The 12728-nt window shown below is 38.4% G+C and overlaps 1 protein-coding gene across 11 annotated transcripts in view; it reads right to left on the bottom strand.

Moving 5' to 3' along the window:
- Positions 1-12728, bottom strand: part of LOC117345255 — a 109216-nt gene that overhangs the window by 80369 nt on the left and 16119 nt on the right. The gene's annotated exons all lie outside the window — the stretch shown is intronic.

Raw genomic sequence — 12728 nt, 5'->3', positions numbered from 1 at the left:
CGTCATTCATTTGAAAACATAAGTATGTACAAAATAAACCAGTTCTAGACAGCTCTGATCAAAATAAGGATTCTAGACAGAAGGTATAAGCCTCCAGAAACAGACTTCTTGAGAATTATCAACTTTGATGTTGATTGTGATGACAACTGACTATGACAATTGATTTATTCCCAGAAACAATAAAGTGTAGAGAATAAGATCATCAATATTAACACTGAGAACTTGATTTGTTGGCTGTGTAACATGGCCGACATATTAAAACTCACTGACTCCTGGCCTTGACTCAGAGGCGACATCCTTGAAGTAGAGTGGGGATTTGTCAGTCATCATTACCAGAACACCTATATCCTACATCAATAAAATCTATATATGTTACGTAATCTATCTATGTAGGCAGAGCTATGAAGACTGTCCTCAGTGGTGTAGTACTGGATATTAAATTTGATTTTCACCGTGGCAACCAGGGTATGATTCCCTGTCAATGCAGGAGGCTTTGACTTCTAGATAAGGGACACTATTACACCAAGTGTTATAGACTCACACTGAGGCTTCAACCTCTGTGACCTTGACCTCTGAGACTTTGACTTCTAGATAAGGGACACTATTACACCAAGTGTTATAGACTCACACTGAGGCTTCAACCTCTGTGACATTGACCTCTGAGACTTTGACTTCTAGATAAGGGACACTATTACACCAAGTGTTATAGACCAACACTGAGGCTTTGTCCTCTAAATAAAAGTCACAACTTTACACCAATATTGCTGTAGAATGACACCAAGGATTTGACCTCTAAATAAAGGTCACATCTTTACACCAATATTGTTGAAGAATGACACCAAGGATTTGACCTCTAAATAAAGGTCACATCTTTACACCAATATTGTTGTAGAATGACACCAAGGCTTTGAAATCTAAATAAAGGTCAAATCTTTACAACAATATTGTTGAAGAATGACACTGAGGCTTTGACCTCTAAATAAAGGTCACATCTTTACACCAATATTGCTGTAGAATGACACCAAGGCTTTGAAATCTAAATAAAGGTCAAATCTTTACAACAATATTGTTGAAGAATGACACTGAGGCTTTGACCTCTAAATAAAGGTCACATCTTTACACCAATATTGTTGTAGAATGACACCAAGGCTTTGAAATCTAAATAAAGGTCACATCTTTACACCAATATTGTTAAAGAATGACACTGAGGCTTTGACCTCTAAATAAGGGTCTTTACACCAACAGTAATATAACAAACATAACTTGAATGATTTCTTCACGATGATTCGAGGTCTTATAATAGACTTGTTGTTGGAAATGATCCATCTAACTATAGTGGAATCTATAACATGTAAAATTGTTGTAGGACGGAGTGTTGTGATGGTATTGTCTGGATCGGTTTATCGTCAGGGAGATCTTTACCCACCTGATCAATAAAATGACAATGTCTTGTTGTCCACAAAGTACAGATTAACATAGAAATCCTGTTTAGAATCCAGTATCAAACAGGGACAACCTGGGTTCAGAATGATCAATCTTAACACACATATTCGATTATAAACAAAATCTCTTTGAGTCCATTTTTTAATCTCTAACACTTATCCCTTGAACATTCACATTCATCATAAATCATATTTCATCCTAAAAGTCTGAAGGTTGTGTGTACAGTAGGGGTATATCAGTCAGCCTTGCACCAAAATAGTAGATCATAGATCACCAACAACGTAACCACTGATCTTACACCATATTCATCAGTTTAGGATACAAATCTTGTGATTTCTCAGTGTGGGTAAAGTCAGTGTGGGTAAAGTCAGTATGTGTAAAGTCAATGTGAGTAAAGTCAGTGTGGGTTAAGTCAGTGTGGGTAAAGTCAGTGTGGGTAAAGTCAGTGAGGATTAAGCCAGTGTGGGTAAAGTCAATGTGAGTAAAGTCAGTGTGGGTTAAGTCAGTATGTGTAAAGTCAATGTGAGTAAAGTCAGTGTGGGTTAAGTCAGTGTGGGTAAAGTCAGTGTTGGTAAAGTCAGTGTTGGTAAAGTCAGCATGGGTAAAGTCAGTGTTGGTAAAGTCAGTGAGGATTAAGTCAGTGTGGGTAAAGTCAGTGAGGATTAAGTCAGTATGGGTAAAGTCAGTGTGGGTAAAGTCAGTGTGGGTAAAGTCAGTGAGGATTAAGTCAGTGTTGGTAAAGTCAGTGTGGGTAAAGTCAGTGAGGATTAAGTCAGTGTGGGTAAAGTCAGTGTGGGTAAAGTCAGTGTGGGTAAAGTCAGTCAGGGTAACATCAGTGTGGGTAAAGTCAGTGTGGGTAAAGTCAGTGTGGGTAAAGTCAGTCAGGGTAACATCAGTGTGGGTAAAGTCAGTGTGGGTAAAGTCAGTGTGGGTAAAGTCAGTGTGTGTAAAGTCAGTGTTGGTAAAGTCAGTGTGGATTAAGTCAGTGTTGGTAAAGTCAGTGTGGGTAAAGTCAGTGTGGGTAAAGTCAGTGTGGGTAAAGTCAGTGTTGGTAAAGTCAGTGTGGGTAAAGTCAGTGTTGGTAAAGTCAGTGTGTGTAAAGTCAGTGTGTGTAAAGTCAGTGTTGGTAAAGTCAGTGTGGATTAAGTCAGTGTGGGTAAAGTCAGTGTGGGTAAAGTCCGTGTGGGTAAAGTCAGTGTTGGTAAAGTCAGTGTGGGTAATGTAAGTATGGGTAATGTCAGTGTGGGTAAAGTCAGTGTGGGTAAAGTCAGTGTGGGTAAAGTCAGTGTGGGTAAAGTCAGTGAGGATTAAGTCAGTGTGGGTAAAGTCAGTGAGGATTAAGTCAGTGAGGATTAAGTCAGTGTGGGTAAAGTCAGTGAGGATTAAGTCAGTGTGGGTAAAGTCAGTGGGGGTAAAGTCAGTGTTGGTAAAGTCAGTGTGAGTAAAGTCAGTGTGAGTAAAGTCAGTGTGGGTAAAGTCAGTGAGGATTAAGTCAGTGTGGGTAAAGTCAGTGAGGATTAAGTCAGTGTGGGTAAAGTCAGTGAGGATTAAGTCAGTGTGGGTAAAGTCAGTGAGGATTAAGTCAGTGTGGGTAAAGTCAGTGAGGATTAAGTCAGTGTGGGTAAAGTCAGTGTTGGTAAAATCAGTGTGGGTAAAGTCAGTGTGGGTAAAGTCAGGGTGAGTAAAGTCAGTGTGGGTTAAGTCAGTGAGGATTAAGTCAGTGTGGGTAAAGTCAGTGTGGGTAAAGTCAGTGAGTAAAGTCAGTGTGGGTAAAGTCAGTGTGGGTAAAGTCAGTGTGAGTAAAGTCAGTGTGGGTAAAGTCAGTGTGGGTAAAGTCAGTGAGGATTAAGCCAGTGTGGGTAAAGTCAGTGAGGATTAAGTCAGTGTGTGTAAAGTCAGTGAGGATTAAGTCAGTGTGGGTAAAGTCAGTGTGGGTAAAGTCAGTGTGGGTAAAGTCAGTGAGGATTAAGTCAGTGTGAATAAAGTCAGTGTGGGTAAAGTCAGTGTGGGTAAAATCAGTGTTGGTAAAGTCAGTGTGAGTAAAGTCAGTGTGAGTAAAGTCAGTGAGGATTAAGTCAGTGTGGGTAAAGTCAGTGTGGGCAAAGTCAGTGAGGATTAAGCCAGTGTGGGTAAAGTCAGTGAGGATTAAGTCAGTGTGAGTAAAGTCAGTGTGAGTAAAGTCAGTGAGGATTAAGTCAGTGTGGGTAAAGTCAGTGTGGGTAAAGTCAGTATAGGTAAAGTCAGTGTGGGTAAAGTCAGTGTGGGTAAAATCAGTGTTGGTAAAGTCAGTGTTGGTAAAATCAGTGAGGATTAAGTCAGTGTGGGTAAAGTCAGTGTGTGTAAAGTCAGTGTGGGTTAAGTCTGTGTGGGTAAAGTCAGTGTGTGTAAAGTCAGTGTGGGTAAAGTCACTGTGGGTAAAGTCAGTGTGGGTAAAGTCAGTGTGGGTAAAATCAGTGTGGGTAAAGTCAGTGTGGGTAAAATCAGTGAGGATTAAGTCAGTGTGGGTAAAGTCAGTGAGGGTAAAGTCAGTGTGGGTAAAGTCTGTGTGGGTTAAGTCTGTGTGGGTAAAGTCAGTGTGTGTAAAGTCAGTGTGGATAAAGTCAGTGTGGGTAAAGTCAGTGTGGGTAAAATCAGTGTGGGTAAAGTCAGTGTGGGTAAAATCAGTGAGGATTAAGTCAGTGTGGGTAAAGTCAGTGAGGGTAAAGTCAGTGTGGGTAAAGTCAGTGTTGGTAAAGTCAGTGAGGATTAAGTCAGTGTGGGTAAAGTCAGTGAGGATTAAGTCAGTGTGGGTAAAGTCAGTGTGGGTAAAGTCAGTGTGAGTAAAGTCAGTGTGGGTAAAGTCAGTGTGAGTAAAGTCAGTGTGGGTAAAGTCAGTGTGGGTAAAGTCAGTGAGGATTAAGCCAGTGTGGGTAAAGTCAGTGAGGATTAAGTCAGTGTGTGTAAAGTCAGTGAGGATTAAGTCAGTGTGGGTAAAGTCAGTGTGGGTAAAGTCAGTGTGGGTAAAATCAGTGTTGGTAAAGTCAGTGTGAGTAAAGTCAGTGTGAGTAAAGTCAGTGAGGATTAAGTCAGTGTGGGTAAAGTCAGTGTGGGCAAAGTCAGTGAGGATTAAGCCAGTGTGGGTAAAGTCAGTGAGGATTAAGTCAGTGTGGGTAAAGTCAGTGTGGGTAAAGTCAGTATAGGTAAAGTCAGTGTGGGTAAAGTCAGTGTGGGTAAAGTCAGTGTTGGTAAAATCAGTGAGGATTAAGTCAGTGTGGGTAAAGTCAGTGTGTGTAAAGTCAGTGTGGGTTAAGTCTGTGTGGGTAAAGTCAGTGTGGGTAAAGTCAGTGTGGGTAAAGTCAGTGTGGGTAAAGTCAGTGTGGGTAAAATCAGTGTGGGTAAAGTCAGTGTGGGTAAAATCAGTGAGGATTAAGTCAGTGTGGGTAAAGTCAGTGAGGGTAAAGTCAGTGTGGGTAAAGTCAGTGTGGGTTAAGTCTGTGTGGGTAAAGTCAGTGTGTGTAAAGTCAGTGTGGATAAAGTCAGTGTGGGTAAAGTCAGTGTGGGTAAAATCAGTGTGGGTAAAGTCAGTGTGGGTAAAATCAGTGAGGATTAAGTCAGTGTGGGTAAAGTCAGTGAGGGTAAAGTCAGTGTGGGTAAAGTCAGTGTTGGTAAAGTCAGTGAGGATTAAGTCAGTGTGGGTAAAGTCAGTGAGGATTAAGTCAGTGTGGGTAAAGTCAGTGTGGGTAAAGTCAGTGTGAGTAAAGTCAGTGTGGGTAAAGTCAGTGTGAGTAAAGTCAGTGTGGGTAAAGTCAGTGTGGGTAAAGTCAGTGAGGATTAAGCCAGTGTGGGTAAAGTCAGTGAGGATTAAGTCAGTGTGTGTAAAGTCAGTGAGGATTAAGTCAGTGTGGGTAAAGTCAGTGTGGGTAAAGTCAGTGTGGGTAAAGTCAGTGAGGATTAAGTCAGTGTGAATAAAGTCAGTGTGGGTAAAGTCAGTGTGGGTAAAATCAGTGTTGGTAAAGTCAGTGTGAGTAAAGTCAGTGTGAGTAAAGTCAGTGAGGATTAAGTCAGTGTGGGTAAAGTCAGTGTGGGCAAAGTCAGTGAGGATTAAGCCAGTGTGGGTAAAGTCAGTGAGGATTAAGTCAGTGTGAGTAAAGTCAGTGTGAGTAAAGTCAGTGAGGATTAAGTCAGTGTGGGTAAAGTCAGTGTGGGTAAAGTCAGTGTGGGTAAAGTCAGTATAGGTAAAGTCAGTGTGGGTAAAGTCAGTGTGGGTAAAATCAGTGTGGGTAAAGTCAGTGTTGGTAAAATCAGTGAGGATTAAGTCAGTGTGGGTAAAGTCAGTGAGGGTAAAGTCAGTGTGGGTTAAGTCTGTGTGGGTAAAGTCAGTGTGTGTAAAGTCAGTGTGGGTAAAGTCAGTGTGTGTAAAGTCAGTGTGGGTAAAGTCAGTGTGGGTAAAATCAGTGTGGGTAAAGTCAGTGTGGGTAAAATCAGTGAGGATTAAGTCAGTGTGGGTAAAGTCAGTGAGGGTAAAGTCAGTGTGGGTAAAGTCAGTGTGGGTAAAATCAGTGAGGATTAAGTCAGTGTGGGTAAAGTCAGTGAGGGTAAAGTCAGTGTGGGTAAAGTCAGTGTTGGTAAGTCAGTGAGGATTAAGTCAGTGTGGGTAAAGTCAGTGAGGATTAAGTCAGTGTGGGTAAAGTCAGTGTGGGTAAAGTCAGTGTGAGTAAAGTCAGTGTGGGTAAAGTCAGTGTGGGTAAAGTCAGTGTGGGTAAAGTCAGTGAGGATTAAGTCAGTGTGGGTAAAGTCAGTGTGGGTAAAGTCAGTGAGGATTAAGTCGGTGTGGGTAAAGTCAGTGAGGATTAAGTCAGTGTGTGTAAAGTCAGTGAGGATTAAATCAGTGTGGGTAAAGTCAGTGTGGGTAAAGTCAGTGTGGGTAAAGTCAGTGTGGGTTAAGTCAGTGTGGGTAAAGTCAGTGTGGGTTAAGTCAGTGTGGGTAAAGTCAGTGAGGATTAAGTCAGTGTGGGTAAAGTCAGTGGGGGTAAAGTCAGTGTGGGTTAAGTCAGTGTGGGTAAAGTCAGTGAGGATTAAGTCAGTGTGGGTAAAGTCAGTGTGGGTAAAGTCAGTGTGGGTAAAGTCAGTGAGGATTAAGTCAGTGTGGGTAAAGTCAGTGAGGATTAAGTCAGTGTGGGTAAAGTCAGTGTGGGTAAAGTCAGTGAGGATTAAGTCAGTGTGGGTAAAGTCAGTGTGGGTAAAGTCAGTGTGAGTAAAGTCAGTGAGGATTAAGTCATTGTGGGTAAAGTCAGTGAGGATTAAGTCAGTGTTGGTTAAGTCAGTGTGGGTAAAGTCAGTGAGGATTAAGTCAGTGAGGATTAAGTCAGTGTGGATAGTTTCCCGCCAACATACTCTTCTCTGTAACATTGTAATGTCATCAAAGAAAAAGCATTCAATAAAAAAAATCTATAATGATTGGCAATTTAAAATGGAAATAAAAACTGCCTCTCAAGATTCGCAGGATGAAATAATTACAAAACATTACACTTAAAATTCCTGATTTAACAGAAAACATTATATATTGTGTTTGTTTAACTTCAGGCACTAGCAGCTAAATTAGTTAAGATTGACTCACTAAAACTAAAAACATGTTTGAAGAAAACTATGGGATATAAGCAGATAAAGTGTAAACACGTATCCCATCAATCTATTGTGGACACACAACAACCCAAACAAGATATAGGTCTACAACATTGTCGACAGAATCAATCAATGGTGGGCGTTTCCTACACAAGTCAAACATACATACGACCCTGTATCCTTAATCAATTTTACACACTGTCTAGTTGTAAATCTCAGCACTATACATCAGTGTATCCAGGCAATGCTACAGGAATCAATTCTTATAAATATCACTGCTCTAATTATAGACAATTCTATAGAAATTCTACATCTATAAATACTTCCTAATCAATATCATATCTGTGTTCCCTGTCATTTTCATTGAGTAATATATATACGTCTGATGATGGCAATACATTGTATTCACAATCAACTATTACTTTGGAAGCTACGTGTACCATTTACATTTGTCTTAAGGAAGCGGCACAGTTCAATTATACCAGTCTCTATATTTTGGAGGCCACAGGCTAAAATTTAGATTTTAATCATCAGTAAAACTTAATTAGTGATTGTACAAAAATCTTTTCAGTCCACCAACTACTCAATACTACATTATTGTAAAGTACCAACTACACAATACTACATCATTGTAAAGTACCAACTACACAATACTACATCATTGTAAAGTACCAACTACACAAAACTTCATCATTGTAAAGTACCAACTACACAATACTACATCATTGTGAAGTACCAACTACACAATACTACATCATTGTAACACAATACTACATCATTGTAAAGTACCAACTACACAATACTACATCATTGTAAAGTACCAACTACACACTACTACATCATTGTAAAGTACCAACTACACAATACTACATCATTGTAAAGTACCAACTACACAATACTACATCAATGTAACACAATACTACATCATTGTGAAGTACCAACTACACAATACTACATCATTGTAAAGTACCAACTACACAATACTACATCATTGTAAAGTACCAACTACACAAAACTTCATCATTGTAAAGTACCAACTACACAATACTACATCATTGTAAAGTACCAACTACACAATACTACATCATTGTAAAGTACCAACTACACAATACTACATCATTGTAAAGTACCAACTACACAATACTACATCATTGTAAAGTACCAACTACACAATACTACGTCAATGTAACACAATACTACATCATTGTAAATTATCAAATACACAATACTACATCATTGTAAAGTCATTATTGATTGAATCGAATATCCAAATACAGATGTAATATCCACTAAATTTATATTTTGGATTTGCTGATGATCCACAAAAGTCCTAGAATTAGGACTTAGATATCATTGGTGTATTAACACACATGCCTTACTTTTAACAGAACATTTTGGCATAAAACAAAACAAAGCTTTGTCATTTGTCACCATGCAATTTGTAATAACGAAGCAAAAATGTCAGGGGACAGAACCTAAAGCCTTCCTCACAGGGGCGACGCTCGACTAAAGGTCTGGGGACAGAACCCAAAACCTTCCTCACAGGGGCGATGCTCAATTAAATGTCAGGGGACAGAACCCAAAGCCTTCCTCCCAGGGGCGACACTCGACTAAAGGTCTGGGGACAGAACCCAAAGCCTTCCTCACAGGGGCGACGCTCAACTAAATGTCAGGGGACAGAACCCAAAGCCTTCCTCCCAGGGGCGACACTCGACTAAAGGTCTGGGGACAGAACCCAAAGCCTAGCTTCCTCACAGGGGCGACGCTCAACTAAATGTCAGGGGACAGAACCCAAAGCCTTCCTCACAGGGACGAATGCTCAACTAAAGGCTAAAAGTGAGGCAGTGTCAAGGGAGACATTTAAGGAAGAAGAAAGTAGCTTAGAAAGAGAAAGAGAGGATCCCAAATTTAGTCAACTCTTATGTGATTGGGGCAGCAGTTACAATTATTATACCTTAGATCGATTGCAACTTACGACATTGTAAAGGAATATTATAAAGTTGTTTATCAGTTCTGGCTGAATGTAGCTAGCAAGAAATGACAAGATCCCAAATTTTGTTGCCTTTTATGATAATGCAATTGGGGCAACAGGTACAATATTCATGCCTTAGATTGATTGCAGCTTAAGACTTTCTGAAGGAATATTGTAAAAGTGGTTTAACAATTCTGGATCAAGGCAGATAGTGAGAGGTCGTTAAGTTAGAGCCCCTGTGTGAGCTAGGACCTTTAATGGTCATTACTCTAAAGGTGTTAACATCTGACCATTACACATAGATCTTAGATATATATATGTAAAGTATGATCAGAAAATGACCAGCATGGCTTACCAGTGACCAGTGGAAGCTCATTGCCCACAACAATGTGGGAACCACACTGTAAATAAACCATGAAGATGGTGGACTACTAAACTACCATGGACTGCTATATCTTAATGGACAAAAAGTTCAAAATGGTGGACTACTTATAACTACCATGGACTGCTATATCTTAATGGACAAAAAGTTCAAAATGCTGGACTACTAACTACCATGGACTGCTATATCTTAATGGACAAAAAGTTCAAAATGGTGGACTACTAACTACCATGGACTGCTATATCTTAATGGACAAAAAGTTCAAAATGCTGGACTACTAACTACCATGGACTGCTATATCTTAATGGACAAAAAGTTCAAAATGCTGGACTACTAACTACCATGGGGAAGTACTTCTATCTTAATGGACAAAAAGTTCAAAATGGTGGACTACTAACTACCATGGGGAAGTACTTCTATCTTAATGGACAAAAAGTTCAAAATGCTGGACTACTAACTACCATGGGGAAGTACTTCTATCTTAATGGACAAAAAGTTCATTCAAGAGTAACAAGTTCCTGCTTGTCATAAAAAAAGGTTTAATTTACACTTAATGTTAAGACCTTTCACGATCTACCTCACAGATCATACAGCCAACACGAGCAGGATGCCGACATACTCCAGTAATCATTTATACTAATATTTGGTATTTTGCTATAACATGTATGTAGATGTTTGTTTTTCATTCAATAGCCTAGCCCACTTGTATATCTCTTGTTAAACTGTTTATTATCAAACACATATAAAAATGTCCACAAAACTCAAGCCAGGTTAACTTGATCCCCTATTACATAGTATAGTTTAAATGACTGTGGTCAACAGTGCATTTTATATCAAATAATTATGGAAAGTTTAACTTACTCTAAAACAGCAGGTCTAGACAGGACCGTACATTATCATCTCATTATCATCAAAGTTAGTTTTTGGTTTACAAAACTGACAAAGATCTGTATACCTTACTAAATAATGAAAAATACAGTGGTATTAGAAATAATTGCTTTCCATGGTTAAAAGATCATTCATGTGTTACTAGTTATAAAAGTCTAAAAATAGTAGATCTAAATTACATCAACAATCATCTGTAAACAAGCTTCGCAGTTGTTGACAGTAATTTCTATGTCACCACAAAATACAGCCAATAGTGTGTGGCTATATAATTAAAGTATGTATGGCAATTTTATAATCATTTTCAATTAATTTTCAAGGTCAAGATTTCAATTTTCATTGTCAATAACATTTCATTAAAAATACAATTCAGGCAACATTTCAGTAAACAAACTTGTAAATCACAGGGAGTCACTTCCATATTAGACAATGGACCAGCGAAGTAAGATAACAATACATGTAAACAATATACACATATACTGATTCTAGTAAAAAAATGGTTTTCAATTAGAACATGAGAACTTTTACATAAACAGTGTTATAAGCAATATTTGTATACTAATGTTCATAATTTGCTTCTATCAGATCTAAACTTGGATTTTAATTTCCTTTTAAGTAAATAAAATCCTTAAATCTTTTATCTATAATCTTTTGAGATTGATTTCAAATTAAAATCCCACCTAGAGTGACGGAACATGTCAGTAGACCCCTATTTAAAGGTGATATTTACATATATTATTGGGATCTGTGGAATTAAAACATGCTGAATAGTTGATGGCATGAGAAAGGTGAATGATATTCTGTCATATAAGTACTTTGACACCAGCAATAACACACCCCAATTCACTAATCAATAGCTCTTTGTTGTAGGAATCACAAAGGAAAGCTAAAATAGATATCATTATTCCATATAATTACCAAGTTTGAGATTTATTCTAGCATTGTTTGTAGATAAATGTGAACAACAAACAGGCTGACAAAAACACCATCATTTATGTCTGTCTTCGGGTGTATACAAACAGGCCGACAAAAACACCATCATTTATGTCTGTCTTGGGGTGTATACAAACAGGCTGACAAAAACACCATCATTTATGTCTGTCTTGGGGTGTATACAAACAGGCTGACAAAAACACCATCATTTGTCTGTCTTGGGGTGTATACAAACAGGCTGACAAAAACACCATCATTTATGTCTGTCTTGGGGTGTATACAAACAGGCCGACAAAAACACCATCATTTATGTCTGTCTTGGGGTGTATACAAACAGGCCGACAAAAACACCATCATTTATGTCTGTCTTGGGGTGTATACAAACAGGCCGACAAAAACACCATCATTTATGTCTGTCTTGGGGTGTATACAAACAGGCCGACAAAAACACCATCATTTATGTCTGTCTTGGGGTGTATACAAACAGGCCGACAAAAACACCATCATTTATGTCTGTCTTGGGGTGTATACAAACAGGCCGACAAAAACACCATCATTTATGTCTGTCTTGGGGTGTATACAAACAGGCTGACAAAAACACCATCATTTATGTCTGTCTTGGGGTGTATACAAACAGGCCGACAAAAACACCATCATTTATGTCTGTCTTGGGGTGTATAACAACCTATATATATAAAGTAGGCCAACCTGAGTAACCCATCATCAATAATGATATTAGTATGCCTACCTAAGACACTGGATGAAATATTACTAAAAAATATTGAAGAATGGAGAATACTGTAATTGGTAAATGACAATACATAATATCTACTCAAATATTAATTACTATGGCAACAATTAGCAGAACAGGGCAAAATGACAAGGAACACTGAAAAATAAATGTTGAATCAAACTGAGGAAAACACACCTGCATATTATGATCATATACAGTCTATCATTATTAATAGTGATCGGTCAAATACTAGGCAAGGAGATCTAGTGATCGGTCAAATACTAGGCAAGGAGATCTGTAAACAAACAAGTTAACACCTAATGAGAAGGTCAATGCCACACCACAATACTCCTGTCAGATTTGGACAGGTATATCAAAATGTTGTTGGTAGCTAATACACACTCACAGGTCTATCAGAGAAAAGTATTAACCGTGGTACATGTATACACTGTCCATCATGTAATATTATAGTACTGCTGTTTTCACAGTACCTCTAATAACAACTATTTAAATGGTTGACACTATTGTATATAGGTATAATGCCTGTTGAAACATAAGTACCTCAGACTGAAATCGGTACCACAAAGTTTTGTCTTTATAGTAGAAATACTTGAACAACTTTTTCATGATGTTTGCTTAAAATAATATAACATGTGAATACATGTAGCTTCTTAGCCATTAATTAACAATTATAACAAGTCTAACTGTAACAGAAGGCCCATCAAGCTCTTCAATTTAACAAAAGAAAATAATCAAGAAAAAAATATATCTAAAGAAAA

Source organism: Pecten maximus, chromosome 2 (assembly GCF_902652985.1).
Source record: "Pecten maximus chromosome 2, xPecMax1.1, whole genome shotgun sequence".
Classification (NCBI taxonomy): Eukaryota; Metazoa; Mollusca; class Bivalvia; order Pectinida; family Pectinidae; genus Pecten; species Pecten maximus.
Note: the sequence above shows the minus strand (reverse complement) of the source record. Positions and strands in the feature narration are given on the sequence as shown.